Consider the following 19,295-nt stretch of genomic DNA (forward strand, 5'->3'; position numbering starts at 1 on the left):
AAGTGGCTCCCATGAAAGGGAGATCACTCCCTACTTTGGAATTGATGGCTATATATCTGGCCCTTAAAGTTATTCCTCAGGTCTTGCAGGCCATAATGCCTATCAATATGCATTTATTCCCTTTTCCTCGTGTCAGATGCACAAGTAGCCCTGTTGTGGGGTTTAAATGGAAAGGGTTAAAAAAAAAATAAATAAATAAAAAAAATAAAAAATTTTCTGGAAAATCGTATATTGGATAGAAATAAATCCATAGAGGAGATTAATCTCAAATTTGGGGTAATCCCTAAACTCAGGTGTGTGTCCTCACCGGATAATCTAGCGGATATATTAACTAGAGGTATTACTACCTCTAAGTTCACACACGTATTCGATTTCTGAGTATATGGATCAGATTGGCTAAACAAAGATAGCATCAGCTGGCCCATCTCTCCCTTACCGTCTTAACAGGAAAATCGTTTCCTGTATGTTCTCAGATTATGCCGGTTTTGACAAGAACTATTAACCTTTAAAAATATCTGATTTCTCTACATTATCTTAGGTGATTAATGCCTTAGAAAAGGTTTTAAAATTCAGTGATAAGTTACGACACCGAGACACTAACACATAAGAGTTAAGCTGTTGTCCTTTTCTTGCAAGCAAAGCGAAGTTTTTCCTTTTGAATTGGATTATTTAAAACAACCTTCAAATAAGGTTGCACCTCCAATGGTAGCGGCCCTTGGCATATTCCTAGATAAGGATAGTCTGATGTGAACCACAGGACACATTCAGAACTCCAAAATTCTTCGAAGTCAAATTCCCTAGTCTATTAGGCGAAAAAAAAAAAATCACCACCTGACCAAACTGGTCATTAATGAAGACCACAATTTGCTGCCATATGAGAACAAATTCAACCCTTAACAAAGTAAGGTTATCAGGAATTGGGATCCCCCAGGGCAGACAAACGGTGAAAACATTTCTCTGCAGTTGCATTTGTTACAAATATGTGAAAAAAATATATAATAATTACTTTTAATATTATAAAAAAATAAAATAAAAAAAAGGTAGAGAGAGAAAATTCTGTTTTATCGCGCTTTATATTGTCGTCTGCTCTCAGTGAATTTGTAAACATCCGGATAAAGAAAAAGAAAGAGAGAGAGAGAACATACGAAAATACAGCGAGGGGGACGCCTATAAACTGTAAAGAAAGAGAGAGGGGGAGAGAGAAGATATGAAACTAGAGAAAGGGAAAGCTGCAGGCATCCGCCTCGCGTATTATTGAGCGAGTGACGTGAGAGAGATGCAGGTACATATAGTGAGAGAGGGGGCGCCAAAGAGAGAGAGGAAGGAATACCATTAGAGAGAGGGAAAGGAGCGGCGTGGGGTGGCGAGACAGTTACGATATAGCAGCCGAGGAGGAGGGTCAGGGAAGCGTCATTGTTGGCGATGGTGCTGACGATGGCGAAGAAATGAACGATATATTTTGACGACAGAGAAAACGAAAAAAAGACGATAATGAGAAATGACGATATATCCAATGGACGAAGGAATGAAATTGTTTCAAAAGAAAGGAATGCGACAGAAATATTTAAAACCCGGCGCTGAGTGAGTCGATTGTTTATTTTTCTCTCTCTATATCTCTCTCTCATATATGAAAGCGAAAACAAAAAACACAAAAAGGATATCCTCTCATTTTGGAATTAAAAGCAGACGACAGGGTGTGAACTGTTTATTTCTTTTGCGCGGAAATTCTCTCTCGAATCTATTTCAAGTTTGTTTGTTCATCCAGTTACACATTCTCTTTTACTTTCGTTACAATATATTTTTATATATGTAAATAAAATTGTGTTAATTTTTCCATTGGCCTCGGTATTGTTACTTGGATGTGTTTTTTCCTGTCTTGTGTTTATAAATGTCTTTCGAGAAAATGGATATATCCCTCCCGTACCTAAAAACCTGGGAAAACTAATTTCTTTTAAATAATTTTTTTTATATTTTGTGTTACGACTTTTACCCCTAGACATATCAAGTCGTAACAATTACATATAAGAGGATCAATTTGCTACCCTGCAAGGCCCCTCCAGGTCTCAACTGCCCTCTCAGGGTAAATTTTGTCCAACCCTCCAAACAGGTGGGTGTGGATCTTACAGAGCATTTTTTTTATGTTAAATTCAATTAACAAGACATAAAAATGTATGTTCTGTTGTTTACTTGTATGAGCTTGCGTGCTATCTATTTGGAACTTCTACCAGACATGAGCACACGTTCATTTCTATTAGCACCTGTTAAAAAACTATACAAGTTCCATAATTGAATATCCCGTTCCCAAAAAGATGAAAAACATAAACCAGCCCCCTCCCTCAAGGGTGACCATAAAGTGGGTGCATTTCTTCATATCTGGGAAAATACTTGTTTCCTGGAATTTTAAACGTTAGTGGTATTTTACATTAAATTGTGTTCATTGTACATTGCCCCCCCCCAATGTGGCCATAAAGTGAGTGCCCATTTTACATTAAATTATTATAGAAAAGTGACCCCATTTCTGGCCACTGACATTTCTTCATATCTTGGAAACTACTTGTTTGCCGTAATTTTAATTATTTCCATTTCCAGCCCCCCCCCCAAAAAAAAAAACTATAAAAATGGAAATTTTAAAGGAAATTTCGAGGGCAGAGTAATTCTTCACATTTACTGTTTGTTTTTTTTTTGGTTGTTTTTTTGGTACTTGTGCATCCCCATGTTAAAAACACCCATTACCGAAAAAGAAAGTTTATTTTTTTCTTCTAATTCGAGTTCACGCTTTTTCTAAAATTTTACCGATAACTGGCCTTTGTTTTTTTTTTGCTTGAACTTTGCGCTTTTCGGATTATTTTAGGTTTTATTTTCTTGGTGGATATTTTTTTGACCGTTTTTTTTTTTGGGGGGGGGGGCCAAAAATTATAGTTAGGTAAAAACATTAGAAACGCTTCAAATATTTGAAAAGGCACTTAAACCATAAAAAATAACAGTAACATAAGTGCATAAGCACCAAAATTGTTTTTGTTTTTTGTTTGTTAGTTAAATCCGGCTAAAAAATAAAAATAAGAAATAATCCGAAAACCGCAAAGTTCAAGCCAAATTGAAATTTTGGTAAATATCCAGATACGCTACAACAGAACACCGACCACTCTAATTTCAATTTTTATAGGTAATTGAGGTCGCTGACAACGAATCTGAGTCAAACTTGGGGCAAATTTACTGTTTGCCTGAACCCACAAACTACTTTTCACCATTTTGCATCTTCCGTTTACGCTACGCCATGTGAGAAGGCAGTTTGCTAGGTGAAGCAAGCCGTCGTTTATGCTGCAGCGCACGCGTAGGTGTATCAGAATTTTTGACACCCCTAACACGAAACTGCGAATAAAATATAAAAAACTCGTAATTTCTTTTTTAAAAGTGGGTTGTTTATTTTCTTTATGGATTATACTTCCAAAATGAACTATTAAAGTTTTAAAAGTAAAAGAAATATTTTTTATTTTTTAAAAAACTAATGAATTTTACGAACTAAATATTTTTCAATTTTTAAACTTAAAAAATCTATCAAAATTTTTCTATTGATTCTATTTTTACGATATTTTCAGGGTCAATGTGAAATTTTATGCTCTTTCCAATAAACCGAATATAATATTTTAGACAAACTTTTTTTTTTAAATTCACGCCCCCCCCATTTTCAAGTGTCTATTAAAAAGTAAATAATTTACTCACCAAAGTTTTATATATTACAAATTGAAGAGAAAAGGTCAATTAATAATATATTCAAATTTAAGAATAAATAGTTTTTTTAGAAATTTACCTGTAAAGTTCGAAGTTTAAAACCTTTTTTTTTTTAAACCACGTTGTTTGTTTTTTCTTTTTTTTTTAATGAAACCTTGGTCCTTACTCCTTTAATTGAAAAAAAATTAGGGCTTGAATTACATTTTTCGAGTAGTTATAAGCTTGGAAAGACAGGGGGTCGAATAATTCACGCTTCCCATTTTGAAAAGTTTATTAAAAAGTAAATAATTTACTCACCAAAGTGTTATATATCATAAATTGAAGAGAAAAGGTCAATAAATAATATATTCAAATTTAAAACAAAAAAAAAGTTGTGTTTTTTTAGAAATTTACCTGTAATGTCCGAAGTTTAAAACCTTTTTGTTTTTTGTTTTTTTAATGAAACCTTGGTCCTTGCTCCTTTAATTGAAAAAGAAATTAGGGCTTGAATTACATTTTTCGAGTAGTTATAAGCTTGGAAAGACGGGGTGGAATTATTCACTATTTTTCACGAAATTTCTGACACACCTAGCGCTCGCGCGTAGCGTAAACGGAAGCTGCAAAATGGTGGAAAGTAGTTCGTGGGTTCAGGGGTTAACACCATGCAAACGGTAAATTTGCCCCAAGTTTGACTATCAGATTCGTTGTCAGCGACCTCAATTACCTAAAAAAAAAACAAATTAGAGTGGTCGGTGTTGGTGTTCTGTTGTAGCGTATCTGGAATTTTTTATTTGTTACGTTTGAATAAAAAATAATTATTAAAAATAAAAACAATCGTGTTCTCGTCGAGTAAGGTTTTTTTTTTTTTAAGAAAATAAAAAGGTACTCATTTTTGTTTAGAAGTCAATTTCATTTCGTTTTCTGGTACGACGCTAGATCTGACTTTTTGATCACCCGTCTGGTCGGCCATATTCATCGTTAGTTATTTAGACGAGACATACACATTTAAATCATGACTTTCTATAGTTCGGATGGGTGCAGTAAATAAACTTTTAACTCGAAATGCACTAACGTATAACATAAGACACAGAAAAGAAACATTTATAATGCGTACACAGCTTTATTTTCTCATATAACCACCGACACCGTACGCACTCAATGGATTTTACCGAAGAAGCACCTACTTTAAATTTTCGAATATTTGTTCGAGGTGTACACACAATTACCGAGAAAAAGAGTATGGCGCTTCTACAGAATTGGTACGAGATTTTCGGAAATCTCGAAACTGAATTTCACATGAAAACAATGGTATTTATTCCTCGTATTTTTAAGAGGATTATATCCAAAAATTACGAAAATTGATAACGTAGAAAAATTTTTATTAAAGAAAAAAAGATGCTAATGCAGAGAGTGATCCGCGCTATTTTTTAAATCGTATTTCCACGTTTATTAAAGTTTTAGTGTTTTTTTTATTCAATTGTAACATTAAAGTACAGAATAGGTACAAAACACTCTCCCCATGTTAAGAATGGCTTTTTAAATAACGTTATTATTTCAGCACGGATCACTCTCTGCATGAGTACAGAACAAAAAAAAATTGAAAACAATCGTAAAACACAGGAGAGTTTAACAGGGAGGTAATTTTCCGTTCAATTAAACAAAGATGTCCCCAATTTTCCACCTGCTAACACGATTAAAGTTGTTTTGGTCAATAATTCAGTAATATTCAGGTAATTTCGACTGCACAATTTGGAAGCTACCTTATTAACTTATTAAAACTGACAAAAAAAAAAAAAAAAAAAAAATGAATTGAGACCATTGTTTATCTGAAAACTCCATTTAGCGACTACAAAATCTCGTCCCAATAATGTAGAAGCACCAAAAGCATTTTTTTTTTTTTTTTTTTGAGAGAGGGATAGCCGAATAATGGTCGCATCTACTTTTCAGATTTCATGCGTACTAACTAGATTTTTAACTCCGTAAAGTTCATCGTGTCAATAAAAAAAAGTTAGGCAGCTAAACTAACTGCGGTTTTACACAATTATTTGTTGCATTCTTTTTTTCTTTTTATGGACTCCTATTTTTATTCTGTTAGTTACAATGGCAAAATATCCGAAACACCTTCCTTAGGTAATGCAAAATTTCGGTGTTGAATCTTCAAATCGATAGCAAGCCGAAGAATTGTTTTTTTCCGTTGTTGTTTATAGCGGTTTTGTTCAAAATATTTTATAAAAAGATTAAAGCAGCAGCAGGCAGTACTAACAAGGGGAATCGCACATGAAGAAAAATTGTCAAAGTTTTTAAGCATTTCTAAACAAGTAAATTCGAACAGAAATTGCACAAAGAGATAATATACACTCACCTAGTACAAGATGCTAAAAGACTGAATTTTCGAGTGATTATTGTTTCGCGTCTGAAAAGAAAGAACACGACACGACGACACGTGAATAATTTACTGTTCAATATGGCGGCGTTTCCTGTGCGAGGAGGAAAAAGTTTCATGCGTAGGGAATTGAGTATAAATAATAATGCATTTATATGAATTGAAAGCATTAATAAAATATCAAATAAATAATTAAGGATAAAAAAAGCTTAATTTTTTTAAGTTGAAAGACTCTCTACCTACATACTTATAAAACTCTATGGACGTGATTTTCTTGCGAGTTTGTATCAACGTGCACACTGGATGACGTAACAAAAGTCGAATGGCGTTATAAAAGTACCATTTTTTTTTTTTTTTTTTTTTTTACTAGGGAGTCACCATTTATCAAGGCCCGAAAGCCACTCGAGGATAAGGGTTAATAAATGTAAGGTGGTAGCATAGTAATCGTTAATGGTGTAAATTGGGTAGAATTTGATTGTTTAAGGAGACGGCTCAATAAAAACTTGTTTACATTGGACTTGAAGGCTACAATATTGTAATTGGTCGGGAAGCAGGTCAATGAAACACTGTTCCATAAGAGGGCAGTTCTAGGATAAAAGCTTTGTTCATGGAATCTGCGTTTAGATTTAATTGTGAGACTATTTCCAGCTAGTGAGCTGAAAATCTTGTGAAGTAGATTTATATACCATACCTTATCAAAAGCCTTGGATATCTCAAGAGCTATTGCTCTGGATGCGAAGTCCCTGTCGAGTGATTCACTAATCCTGTGTGATATTACAGTTAGCACATCTGCTATAGATCTAGCAATACGGAAACTATATTGCATGTCATTGAGTTGATTATTTCTGCTAAGGTGGTTGACCACTTCTCTATTTATCACAGATTAGGAGACTGATTGGTCTTTACTGAGAAGCAGATGACCAATCTCTGGAATTTTTGAATACAGGTATGGCCTCGGTATTTATGAAAGAATTAGAGGGAGGTGGGAAAGGATGCCATAGAGGCCACAACAAAGAATCTATGAAATGAATAACGTTGGAAGTGTGTAGATTCTGACTCCATATAATTAAAGACAGACGAATGTTGAAGGTTGAGAACCAACTTTATTTACTACCAACAATTTGTATTAAGAGAGGCAAAGTGTTCGTAGGATGGAATGTGATTTAACAAAGGAGATGAATGTTCATAAAATGTTTGTAGGTATGTATGAATTGACAAGTAATGAATGTTCGTAAAATGTTTGTAGGTATGTATGAATTGACAAGGAATGAATGTTCGTAAAATGTTTGTAGGTATGTATGAATTGACAAGGAATGAATGTTCGTAAAATGTAACTTATCTTTTGGACGATGGTTAGGGTAGGCCGGTGATCCTGCTGTCGGTGATACGTGTCCTGGCTTGTAACTGGAAAGCGAGTCTCTTCTTTCATCAGCACTAGCAGCCCGGCATCTTCGTCTTCTTTCTCCTCCTCCCTTCTTTGGTTTGTGTGAATTAGGCATCGTTTAGAATTGAAGGCGTTTGGCGCATAACATGAGAGCATAGTCGGCTTCAGTTCACTGGTGCCTTATTTCTTTTTCTTCTTCATCTTTTTAGGTCGGGTGGGAGAATCCGTCCGTGCGTTCATTGACGCAGCAGGGAGAATCTCCTCTTACCTCTTTTTGGTTCCCTTATTTTATAGTGGCAAACCGGCTCCCAGCGACTGTGATATTTGAAGTGTTTATTTTAGGCGTGGAGCTCTGCCATTGGTCGATAATTATTTTGTGGTTATCTTATTTTATTTTTTTTCCAAGCGGAAGCGATGCGTGGAGCCATGTGCAAAAGACAATTTTTCATTTTGTCTCTCATGGTGGATGCGTTCACATCCAGTTCGCTGCTAATTCTCATCATGTTCCCACACAGGATAGACTGATGAAGTTTTTCAGTGTGTTAGGAAGCATTTCTCCTTAAGGCAATGTTTAACCAGCTTTGTAAATATGGAAGCTAGTTCTGTTGAAGCTTTTTGAGCACAATGATTGGAATGCCATTGGGGCCAGTTGCTTTACTGGAATCAAGGTCTTTGATAAACTTGGCAACATTACACACAGATATTTGTGTGTCGCATAGCATTATTTTCAATAATAGGAGGAAATATGATAGGTAGGCAGCCATGGTCGAAAAGGGTAGAATTTGCTGCAAAGTTCTTGGCAAAGAGTTTGGCTTTATCAGATGCTGATGGAATTACCTTAGGTCATTGATGATGGTTGGGATAGAGGACACATCTCTGTTCAGGAGCTTGTTTGTTATTCACTAAAACTGGTGAGAACCAAGCTGTTGCTCAGCTACTTTAAACTTCACATGCTGAGCATATTCATTATTGACTGTTAAAAACTTTTTTATGCAAATATGATTCAATTCATATTTGTAGTTTCTTTTAATGCGTTAACCTGCAAAATTTATTGTATATTTTGCAAACCTATTTTCTCTGATGAGAAAAATTGCATTTTTTGAAACTCTGTGGAATAAGGTCTTTCAAGTTTATTTGTACTCCTCGTCAGATAATTAAAAATTCTGTATATCTTCTTTACAGGTTTTTAATGTTGTTTTGAAAATTTGAATTAATTTTCAATCATAAGAGTTTTCTATTATATATATATATATATATATATATATATATATATATACATACATACAAATTCGTATTCCTATCTATTTGCTTGTTTGTTTGTTTGTTCAAAATCTGATTGATATATACAAAAGATCCATTACTTTAATATTTCATTTATTTCTATATATAGTATGGTTCTTTCAAAATATACAATTAAGAGGTTACCTCATTTGCATATATATTAAGGAAAATCGATTTTATTAAATACCTGTATGTTAATTTAAGTTTCTAGTGAGAGAGTTATTTTAATATTCTATTTAAGATTGTTATTTCATCAACTTTAAATAATAATTATATTGATAATATATTTAATTTGTTTGGAATTATTATTTCCAACATCGATTATTTTTAGAAACGGGTAGAGTTATTTCCCCTGACGTGTTTTTTTTATATGTTCCGAAGTTCGAAAGATAAAACAAGAAACTCTTCCCCACATAAAATTATTTGCTAATCGCAATAAGTTTCTAGTGTGAAAAAATAATTTCGTGTAGACAGAAAGATGTTTTGCTTTATTTTTAAATATTAAAAAATAAATAAATAAAACACTTACAAATAAACGAAAAGATCTCATTTGTTTGTTTTTATTATTCTGGAAACGACTATACAGAATCTTTGAGCGTTCCGGGAATTACCCTCCCCCTCCCAAAAAAAAGAAACAAGTCAAAAATTTCTTTTTTTTTATGAAAAAAAAAGTCAGTGAAAAAAAAATTAAAAAAAACAAGCCAATAAAAGGAATTCCATTTTATTCTTAAACTTTTCAAATGCGTTAATGTTTATAACGTTATTATTTCTACAATGGACAAATTAGCTTTTCCCTTTATTCGCTTTTCAGGTTGGAGTCTGCCTACACGGCTATTTGGGGGGGGGGGGTCCGGCACTCGCTGCTATAAAGTTGTTTTGATTCATTCATTTATTATTTTATTTATTTTTTTTGCAGGGGTGGTGTCCAGCGCACAAGCAACAAAAAGTGCTCATATCTGGAGAATAGCTTCTTCTCTTTGTATCAATTCTGCTGAAATATCTGGTGGAGAGGGTATCATGTACTTCTTTTTTGGGGCGATTACATTTACATGTTTTTATCTGTTCTTTTATTTTTTAAATTGTTGTGGGAGTATCAACGGTGCCCATGATGAAAATGATTAATATTCTTAGTATAGCAGGTTTGTTCCAAATGGAACTTCATGTCAACCCAGGCATTGCCGGGTACCCATGCTAGTATATATATATATATATATATATATATATATATATATATATATATATATATATATATATAAACTATTCTGAAGTATATATATATATATATAGTTGTTTCTATATTATAATAACAAAAAATATTGAATTTCCAGTAAAACAAAAGGTACCAACGTCATTGCCAGGTCTCAAATAGTAATATATCCAAAAATTACAGAAAAACAATGAGATAGAAAAATAATTATTCCTGAAAAACAGTTCCTATAAGGTTAAAAATAGTTCGATAAAGTTACATGCTAGGTCGGACATATTGGGTCATGTGATGTAAGCAAAACAGGAAGTAACTCAGTTGAAACGAATTGTAGTATACACAATTTATTCAGAAAACAAAATAAAACATATATACATAATTTGTGAATTTTAAAAAAATAATCTTTTTTTAAATTTATTTACAAAACTTATCGAAATTACTTTTCCGAAATTGGCATATTATTTCTGAGAAATTGAAAACTTAATTACCTCTCCTGTTTACTCGCCAATTAAAATTGGTAGATTTTGAAAAACAGTCCATAAGTCATAGAAGTGAATGTGTGTGTGTGTGTGTGTGTGTGTGTTCATATCATAAGAGCAGTAGTTTGAAATAAATTTTTTTAAAATGAAGATTTGAATCCTTGTTATATATGGTAAGTTTTTATGATTGGTATTGAAGAGAAAAACTGGTTTGTATTTGTGGCATTCTCGGTGATGCTGTTTCACACCTAAATAGATGGAGTCTCCTCGAACATGTGCTGTTCTTGAGAATTTGGAGGAAAAATTGATTTGATTTTTCGCAGTCAAATCATTATATACAGTTCTTTTTTAACGTTCCAGCCTGTTTACTGATAATCGCCACTGGCAACGATGTAGGTAAAATCCCGTTGGAGGGGGAAGTGTCCAACGTGCTGGTACGGGACTGCTAATCCATAGGAGGACCATGTGTTTGATGCTAATTTGCTGTAGTCAGAGTCTGATTCATAGGGAAGGCGTGTTTTGTTTAATTTTCGATTTTTGAGAAAACTATTATGAGAAAACTATTTTTTACTGAAATAAACAAGTCCGTTTATTGTTTATCTGTATTAGAATTAAAAAAAAAATAATTGCTTAAATAATTACATAATGTTATTTTCGGAACAAACATGTATTCACATACATTGCAGGCAAAATGGGTTGAGCAATACCATTCCTCAACTGTAGGGCGTTTTGCACATGACCTCCTTGGCCGCGTGCCAATCTCTGACTCCCGGGCACCGGTACTCCTTACTGGAATTGACGTCACCAGAGGGAGATGTCATGAGATAGTCCATTAATCCCATGGAGGAGCGTTTCCACCCCCCCTCCCAAGCTTTTTGTTCGTAAAAGCTGTCAGTACCTCTTCCTTTTAGGGTTTACCATCAATAGGCTCGGTAAACTTTCTCTTACGGAACGACTGCCATAGTTCAGGTGTTGGTTGAGGAGGTTCAAGATCCAAAGTTTGAAGACAGTGTCTATCGGCTCATCTTCCAATGGTGGACTGTCACTGGTTTCAATTGATCAACATCTTCTCAGTTGGTTCTGGTGACGTTTGTGGGTATATGTTGGTTGTTGGACGATATATACCATGTCACCGACTCTCTTAGTAATTGTACACACCTCCCAGAACGATGTGTTGTTTTTATAACTTTTGAAAAACACTCTTTCACCTGATATTTACTGGGCACACAAGTGGTCACTAGTGGCTTGACTGTTTGGGTAAGAGCTTGTTAAAAATGGATCTCACTTTCCGCACAACCATCGTTTTTATTTCCCCGTCCGTCCGAAGAGTGGCAATGATGGAATCTTCAAATGGATCCCTTTTCAATGGTATCAGCCTAGATAGGCTATCCGCATGAATAATTTGTTTCTCATCAGTTTTGTCAGCCTCCTTAGGTTGCTTTGGCTTGGGGAATTCTTTTGGTGCAGGTTTTTTAGCTTCCGGCTTTGCAGTTTCAGTTTTTTCGCCTCCTTTCTTTTTCGCTTTCTCTGTTGCTGCAAATGGGACATTTTGTTTCTTCTTGAAAACGGGCTGAGTGTTTTCTTTTAGTTCGAATCTTGCTATAGACTTTGTACATTGTCCTAGTCCTGGTGAGAATACTTCTGAAAAATTATCTTTTAACTCATCCTTCAGTTGTTGCGCCTCCGTAAACAAGTCTTCTACTCTATGACAGAATTTATTCATAGGTTGGTCCCACAATTCGAATCGCTCCATCCAGTCAGTACCGAACAGGTTTTCAGATCTACTATGTACATACACTATCACTTTTTTAGTAATACCATTTAAGGTCACCGGGAGTGTGAGCTCTCCCTCAAATTCTACTTTATCGCCTGTCACAGCTCGAGCTGATTTGTTCGTCTTCCGCATGGTTGGTTTTCTTAGCCTTTTCCACGTCTTAAGGTTAATGATGGACAGGTCTGATCCGGGATCCAATTGTAGATGCACAGTTTTATTTGCGAGGTTAACTGTGACATATTTGCGCCGGTTCTTCTCCGAATCCAAGTCGGATCTAGTCTGTCGGATGCTGTTCTTGTCCTTGTTCTTCCTTCACTGGATTGCTTTGTGACCCTTCCTGCCACATTCGTTGCAGTACAAACATTGACTCGACCAATGTTTCCCACTGCAGCGATAGCACAGGCTTGTAGGGGATCCAGGTCTTGTGACTGGGTGCTACTTATTAGGTGTAGCCTGAGTTTTCTTACTTCCAGCTTTGCTTTTTCGGGGTGAGTATTTTTCCGGTCTGAAGGTCATCTTTCTAATGAATGTTGCGCCTGACTCCTCGACGTATCTCGAGTTGGTCCTTAAGCAGACTACCCGTTGACAATCCTCGGCCAACTTCTGGAGGGTGAAGCCCTGTTCGCTCTCAAGTCTAGAGAGAACACGTTGTCTAATCTCAGCATTTTTGGATGAGACTAGACCCTGCGCAAAAATTAAAACACTTGAATCATTTGCCGATAAGTCAGATAGATGGAAATCCTCATAGTGTTTATTTACCACGGACGCGAAGGTCAGGTAATTGCCGTTGTTGCTTTTTTGCAGGTTAAAACACTTCCATCTTCTATGAAAGAGCGTAGAATTTGGGCTGAACAGTTCGGATAAAAGTTTGACCGCTTCAGAAAATTCCAATTCACTTGTCTTCCTGGGGAGAATATAATTCACAAACTTGCTATGTTCTGTGGTCCTTAATTTCCTCAAAAGTAGGCAACTTTTTTAGCATTGCTCCACTCTTGACAATCCACAGTGAATAGGTCCTCATATCTCTAATAGAAAGCGTCAAATGTGCCATCCAACTCCGGTTGGTAGCTGAACGTTTCTATAGCGTTCCATATTCTACTTTGGGAAAAAGCAAAACTGTCGTCCCTGTGTTCCATTCTATTGAATATTTTTAACAATAGCTCTTCTTGTTTCTGTTGTTGGAGTAGTATTCTCTCCTCCAACGCTTGTTGCCTTTCTTTAAATTGTAACTGGAGCTGTTTATCACATTCTTTTAAATTTTCCTCATCCTTCTGCTGCTGGTCCATCTGGGCCTTGATTAGCTGTATTAATACTGCTTTTACCTCCTCCATCTTGTAATGACTTTTTCAAGCGCACGAAAAAAAATTTATTTCCGTTTTGAACTGGAGAAGAGAGATAAAATAATAATAAAAAAAAGAAAATATCCTTTCTTTGAGTGTGTGCGTATGAAGAGGGGGCAATGTATCCATTGCTTCTTGGTAAAAACCTTAGAGATAACCTAATATGAGGGTGGATAAAAAAAATTTTACTTGCAAAACAAAAACAAAAAAAAATGTACTGTGATACAATACAGTTGCAAAAGAATAAAAATAATTATATAATTGTCCGGAAGTTAGCCAAAATGGCTAGGTTTTTTTTTTTTTAATGTGTGTGTGAGTGGGGGGGGGGGAGTTGTCCCCACGAGGACGAAAAAGAAAAATTTTTCACTTTAGAACTGGCAGTTAAAAATAGAATATTTCAGAAAATTCCACTCAATGAGAAAAAGTATTTCCTTTAGTCCAAGTAAAACGAAAGGGAACAAAGAAACATTTCTCTCCTGTTAAAAGTTTGCATAAAGTTAGCAGTGAAAAGCAAAGGCCAAAATAAAAAACTTTTCTTTTCATGTGAAAAATGTCCAAATTTGCATAAGAAAAAAATTGTTCTTGTGGTGAAATTGGATCAACATTTTTCTCTTTTTTTTTTTTTCTTTCAATAAGCAACCAAATTAATTTTTACGGCATTAACAAAAATGCGTTTAGTACAGTTCTTTTCAGTTTAACTATAGAGACAAAAAGATTAACTTACAATTGAGTCGAGTGCTTTGCCTTGTGTTCATTTTCTTTTTTTTTTTTGTTTTTAGAATTTTGTTTTTAGAATGTAATTGCTAGCCAAATTCTTAGCTCGTAAATCCGAAGTTCCTTTGAAGTCAAATTCATTTCATTCTGTTTCCTTTTTTGTGGGGTTAACCCATGTGAAAGTCGAATCCAAGGTCGCCAGTTGTTATGGTGTTAGGCAAATCAGGTTGAGCAATATCATTCATCAACTGTAGTGTGTTTAGCCGCACGCCAATCTCTGACTCCTTACTGGAAGTGACGTCACCAGAGGAAGTGATGTCATGAGATAGGCCATTAATCCCATGGAGGGGCATCTCCAACACATAGTCCATGCAAAAGTTGAACAAGAAATTTATTTTAAAAGACAAAAAAATAAATAAGACAAAAAATAAATAAGACAATACATACAAGTTCATAAAACAAAAACTTTTTAACATAAAAAAAAGAAACTACTCACAGTTTGAGCTTTTTACAGAAAAAAACAGTTCTGGATCAATGCAGCCAACATTTGTGTATTTTCCTTGCTTTGTTCTTCTCTCTTTTTTTAAGAAGCAGACCACATTTTTTTTTTAGCATAAAGATCATTTTGGGCTTTAAAATAAAATTTTACGATAAAGGATGCAAATAATTTCTTTTATAAAAGATTTCTTTTTTTTCTTTTTTTCTTGAAATTTGACAGAAAGTTTATTGAAAATAGTTCTTTTGGGTTCTTTTTTTCTTCTTTTTTGGAAATCTTGCTAGACTGAAGAAATTTTATGAAAAAAACAATTCAATTTCTTGGGAAAAATTTGTTAAGATTCTGAAAGGGGAAAAATGCTGAAAAACAAAGCCTAAATAGCTAAATATAGCTTTCAATATTCTTTTTTTTTTTTAAATTTATGAATTAAAATTCATTTGAACTCTAGAAACCCTTCATCAACTTTCTTTATAGAGAATACTTTGAAACAATCATCTTGTTTCATTCTTTTATATTCTTTTTTGTTTTTATTTTTTATCAATATGATAAATAATTAATATTCTTTTTAACAATTTAATCACACAGACTACAAAATTTCGGATTTCTATCCAAAAGATAACTAGTTCCCTCTGGGAACCTCCATTAAAAGTTTACTGAAAATATTTTTAATATTTTGGATCTCTTCCAAAATATTTTAAAACAAATATTGCAATATTCTTAATATATTGCAATTTTTCTAAATATTTTGACTCTGTCAAAATATTTCATTCTTTACTCAGATCAATTTCCCGGTAGAAAGTATCATGAAAGGATATCAAAGCCCAAATGAATCAATTTTGAGATCAATCGTCTCGACTTGTTACAACATTTTTATAAAGATTTTAACAAAGAAACATTTTTTAAAAAGGGCAGAAATGTTTCTCCGGAGACTAGAAAATGGCTAAACTAAATAGTTTGAAATATTTTCCAATCTAATTATTTTTGTTAATTTTACGAAACAAGAAAACTTCAGTTTCTTCTTTACATCACGTAACCCAAAATAGCAAAAGATTGTCTGCCGTATTCAAGTAAACCGCCCAAAATTCACACATTTTGAAAAAATCTTAAATCTGTTCAAAAATAATTTTACAAATTTTTCTTTTTGCTGAGCCTTTCCGTTTTTAAATGAGATAATCAAAATATTCAAGTATTACCAAAAAACCAGCAAAGTTCGCTTACAATATAAAAAAAAAAAACTGCAAACATTAATCAAAGTGACCCTTCCAGATTGTTTTAAATGCAATAAGCCATTGTTTATTTTTTTATTTAGAATAAATTCTGAAACTACTTTGTTGAGACCTGTGCTGATAGTTTGTAAGGAGGTCTGTGTTTGCATGTCATTAATTTACTGATGTATTAGATGACTAGAAAAGAAAGAAAGTTACTTTTTGTTCTTTTTTCTTTTCTTCCTTTCAGAATCTAGTCGCTTCCTTTTTGTAACATTTTTTTTTTTAGCAAAACCCATAAGGAATTTTATGAGAACCACAAGTAGTTTGTAGTCATCAGTGAATTTACATAAAAGAAACAACATTTTTTGATGTGTTAGAATTATTAAAAGAACGCTTTCTGACATATGAGTTTTTTTTAGTGGAAAGGTTCAATAATGAAAGGGTTTGAGGAGATGAGCCATTTTGAGTATTGCACACAGGTTTGTCTGCCCAAAAAGGCAGGACTTTTACTAACGCAAGCGTAATCGAATTTTACTATGTCTTTCACCATTATGTGTCATGTGGGTGTTCTAGTCATAGTCAGTCACTGTTGTCCAGTGATTTCTCGATCACTGTCCGTATGCCGCAGGAGTTATGATTTATTAAATTAATAAAATGTTTGCCGTTGTTATCTTATTAGCGACATTATTTGAAATGTGTGGTCTGTATTCCATCTGAGTGTCCAGATTCCGAATTAACGTGAGGATCACCAGTGCAGTGTGCAAGACGAGGTGAACCATTTGTAGAAACTCACGGTGGGGGTTACCACTTATAAGATGTGAGATCAGTAGGATAACCAATTTATAATCAGGGTTTATCAATTTTTAGGACCATGGTTGTGTGTGTTGCAACTTTATTAAAGTTAAAAGCAGGAGTGTATCCACAGGATCATTAAAGGTAAATTTAACGAAATCGACGATTAATAGAAAGGTTTCATGAATCCACATCTTTACATAAAAAAATATATAAATAAATTCTGGAAAATAACGACACGTGACAAAAGAACATGAAGCCACTGTATTAACATGAAATAAACAACATGTTAGGAATATTAGTCGGAATCGTTCCAACATAAGTGTTTTCTTGTGTTGAATTTTCATAACAAAGGATTAGTGAAATGAGGAGTTTTGGGAGAATAGCATGAGGTTTGAAATTACTGATTTTTTTATGATCAAAATGTCACAGGTAGATTAAAGTTAATGTGGCTATTTTCTGAGAAAAACACTCCCTAAGTCATATAAGTGAATGCGTTTGTGTGTGTGTTCATATTGTAAGTATTTGTGGCATTCTCGCGATGCTGTTTTACGCCTAAATAGATGGAGTCTACTCGAGCACATGCTGTTGTTGAGAATGTGGAAGGAAAACTGATTTGAATTTTTTTTATTTTTTTTATTACATTTTCACGCCAGACAAGGCATATTGCCACTTTGGTGTAGGGGGCTACTATCAGGGGCAACAACTACTGGGGTACGATGTAGGGATTTGGGCAGCAAGATGTCGGTTCACGTTGCACTTGAACTTCTGCACGTCAGTACAGTTGGGGTAGCAGGGACCTGGAAGGGAATTCCAAAGTCTAGCTGTTCTGGGGAAGAAACTACTGGAGTAGAAAGATCTTTTATATCTAGGGATCTCTACAGTGTGGGGGTGGGATTTAGCAGCCTGTGAGGTTTGTCGAGGGTGTTCATGTCGTGGGGGCACAAGTACTTGCAGTTCGTCAGAGCATTCACCATTAAAATACTTGTAGAACAGGCAGAGGGATGCAACGTTTTGTCGATGGGACAGAGGCTGAAGCCTAGATGCTAGTTCAGGGCCTATCAGATTTGCGACTCTCTTTTGAAACTTGTCAATGAGCGAGAGACTAGTAGCAGATGCACCAGCCCAAATATGACAGCAATACTCCATACATGGGTGAATGGTGGCCTTATTGAGGTACAGGATACTTTCGGGTGTTAGTAGTTTTCTAACACGGTAGAGAGAGCCCACCACTGGCAAATCTTTATATGGAGTTCTTCTTGAACGCTCCAGCCTGTTTACTGTATTTCTACACAAGAAAGTGCAACATAGTTCCTTTTGTTTTATGTGTGCGATGGTCGCATCACAACGTTGTGTTCTTATGTGTTCTTCAGATGCGTGGGTGTTGAAGTGGTAGTTGCTATGAAATGTTTCTGCTGGGGATTTGTTCTGGCCGGGCATAGTAGTTGTTACACTATTTATGATATGTTAAATTGGCCTAAAACTTCTTTTATTTATTTATTATTTTTTTATTTAAAAAAAAATGTTTTTTTTTCAACCCAAACAGGCACAACTTTGTCATAGGTTAGGTCACAATATTCAATAATAAACTGTTTTTATGTGACAAGAGTAATTTGACTAATCTTCCAATGCGAATGCTTTAAAAGAATTATGTACGCATGTTACGCATTTTTGATATTTTATTCTTTAAAATTTTAATTAGGAAAATAACTTTAAAAATATGGAACGCTTCACGAATTTGCGTGTCATCCTTGCGCAGGGGCCATGCTAATCTTCTCTGTATCGTTCCAATTTTAGTATATGTACTGCCGAAGCGAGTACACAATTAAAACAATACAAACGCAATATATACCTATTAAACCTACACCCTGCGTATAATGAGATCACCTTATTTGCATATACACACATTTGATTTCAAATATTTAATTACAACTCAATAAATAACAATAATTACTCACACTATTACTTATAACTAACTAAATAAAATCTTTATCAATCATAATTAAATTTATACTCTTTTATATTTAAAGCCAAATTCAATTTATTTAACATTATTTACAAAACGGAACTCACAATTCTTACTTCCTGTGCATATCAAAGGGAAATAATCACCGCCATTTCATTTACACTTTAATTCCAAAACTATAAATTAAATTTTCATTCCAATTTCAAACTGAAAAAAAAGTTATTAATTATTAATTAACAAAGTTAATGTGAACTTATTTATTAATAGTTTAACAAAGAAATCATTAATTTTTCAAAGAGATAAAATATATACTCATATATGAATCTGCCGCCGGTGACACACAAGAACATTAACTATTTATCGACCGCCTTTGAAGATAGATGTATATCAACAACATGAACCCGGAACCGATTCTGGAGAGACTATAATGAAGCGAAAGCCTTTTTTACGGGAAAAGAACATATTATGAGCCTGTCTTATTTGTCAAAAACATATGACAGAGATAAGAAAAAAATATAATTTTTGTTGGAGATACTCTAAACACCCGAAAGGCACATTTCCATGAA

The 19,295-nt window shown here is 34.2% G+C and overlaps 1 protein-coding gene and 1 non-coding gene across 3 annotated transcripts in view; both read right to left on the bottom strand.

The window, feature by feature from the left end:
- The window catches only part of LOC145287934 (RNA binding motif protein, X-linked-like-1), a 38,378-nt gene extending 32,170 nt beyond the window's left edge, over positions 1–6,208 (bottom strand). For both annotated transcript variants that reach the window (XM_080135888.1, XM_080135887.1), the window contains exon 1: positions 6,071–6,208. The gene's annotated coding sequence lies outside the window, so the exon portion shown is untranslated. The remainder of the gene's footprint in view (positions 1–6,070) is intronic.
- A 12,269-nt stretch (positions 6,209–18,477) lies between these two features.
- On the bottom strand, positions 18,478–18,584 carry LOC145288484 (U6 spliceosomal RNA). Its single transcript, XR_013869291.1, has one exon. It is a non-coding gene; the product is annotated as a U6 spliceosomal RNA (small nuclear RNA).
- Between the last annotated feature and the right edge of the window lie 711 nt (positions 18,585–19,295).

This window comes from Euprymna scolopes, chromosome 11 (assembly GCF_053919585.1).
Source record: "Euprymna scolopes isolate OS-2025 chromosome 11, ASM5391958v1, whole genome shotgun sequence".
Lineage (NCBI taxonomy): Eukaryota > Metazoa > Mollusca > Cephalopoda > Sepiida > Sepiolidae > Euprymna > Euprymna scolopes.